This window comes from Myotis yumanensis, unplaced genomic scaffold, assembly GCF_028538775.1.
Source record: "Myotis yumanensis isolate MYYU_CA2020_CCGP unplaced genomic scaffold, mMyoYum1.0.hap1 SCAF_11, whole genome shotgun sequence".
NCBI lineage: Eukaryota > Metazoa > Chordata > Mammalia > Chiroptera > Vespertilionidae > Myotis > Myotis yumanensis.
In genome coordinates this window covers 17837517-17839380 of record NW_027223762.1, presented here as the reverse complement: position 1 = coordinate 17839380, position 1864 = coordinate 17837517, and positions in this window count along the sequence as shown.

Here is a 1864-nt window from a genome sequence, read left to right as displayed (position 1 = left end):
GGACATCCTTAACCTGATTCGTTTTTCTTGCTTTTCTGGCACAAAGCCCAGATTCCAACCCCGCCCCTTCCCACCACCACCACCACCATGTTTATTTTAAAAAGTACCATATTTGAATTATTTTGAGAACTGAATTTATGTTAAAGAACTATTAGACAGGAGTTGGGGGTTGCTATTCTGGGCAGTTCAAGCCTAAAAGAAGGTTGGGTGTTTTCTGCTGAGAAAAGGTTCCACATGGAAACGACTGTGTCTCTGTTGCATAGTTGGCAGGAATAGCCAGCTTATACAAATGTTCCCCTTTCTCCCCACCACACGGTTATTTTTATGCAATGGAGATTACATTAATTGTTTGAAATTTAGTTCCTGCCTCAGAAATGGGAGCACCATGGTTATTTTAAGAAAAAAGAATAAGAAAATCTGTTGAGTAGAGCTTTCATTCACTTAAAATTTTGAAAGAGAAAGTTAAGAAGCAAGGAGTGGAGTTGATAGGGAGAAAGGAAAGGACTGTGTTCAAAACCAGTTTATCTTTGCTTACAGACGAAATAGAATCTTAAGTTGCTCACCATCAATATTCCAAGGGAAATCTCGCTAAGCTTCAGAGCTCTATTATCATTTTAGTGTCCCCCTGTGTTAGAGATTTAGATTTGTTAAAGCTATCCTGATTTTTTTGCCCAGCCAGCGTGGCTCAGTGGTTGAGTGTCAACCCACAAACTAAGAGGTGACTGGTTCCATTCCCAGTTAGGGCACATGCCCGGGTTTCGGGCTCTATTCCCAGTAGGGGGATGCAGGAAGCAGCCAATCCATGATGTTTCTCTCACTGATGTTTCTATCTCTCTATCCCTTTCCTTTCCTCTCTCTTTAAAATCAATAAAAACATTTTAAATGTTTTTAAAGCTATCCTGAAATATTAGCCACTAGAATATTAAAATTTTGTTTAGTTGAATTTATTAAAAAGCATTAAGTAAAATAAAATTTAATTTTAAAATTAAAACTAGGCAACTCTCTCGTTTCAAAAGGAAATATTAGTAATAATAATAATAATAATAATAAATGATAGAGGCTATTTTCCCATCCTCTCACAAGACTGTAATGTAGATTTAATTCTTGAATTCCAAGAAAAAATTTAGAAATACAATTCTTTCACTTCCCAACTTGTGTTTGGCTGTTCCCCCAACCCAGTCATTACCAGACTTCAAATCTAGGGAGTAAGTTTGGAGGTTGAGGAATCAGAGAAGCAAAGACTGGCCCCATGAAGCAGCATAGGCAGAAAGGAGAGGTGAAATTAGGAAGTGGGTAGATGGTAAAGGAGGGTGATAAACAGTGGGCTATTGAACATTCCTCTTTCCCAAAGTTCCATTCATCCTAGCTTCTCACCAGTCAAATTGTCTACTCTTAGTTTTGTCTTGGCAGAATTCTGAAAGAGCTATCCAATTCAATTTGAATCCTTTTCTTTGAGCAGTTAAAGAGTCAGAGACCCAAATAATAGGTCATCTGGAATCTTTTTCTTTTTTTTTAAAGGATTTCCAATGGATGCAAATTGACAATTTAGAGATGCAACTTGCAGATTTTCTTTTTTTTTTAAAAACATATTCCATTGATTTTTTTTTTTTTTTTACAGAGATGAAGGGAGAGGGATAGAGAGCCAGAAACATCGATGAGAGAGAAACATCGATCATCTGCCTCCTGCACACCCCCCACCGGGGATGTGCCTGCAACCAAGGCACATGCCCTTGACCAGAATCGAACCTGGAACCTGGGACCCTTTAGTCCGCAGGCCAACGCTCTATCCACTGAGCCAAACCCGTCAGGGCTCTTTTTCTTTTTTAAATAGCCACTCATTTTAATGAAAAAATAAAAAGAGAAC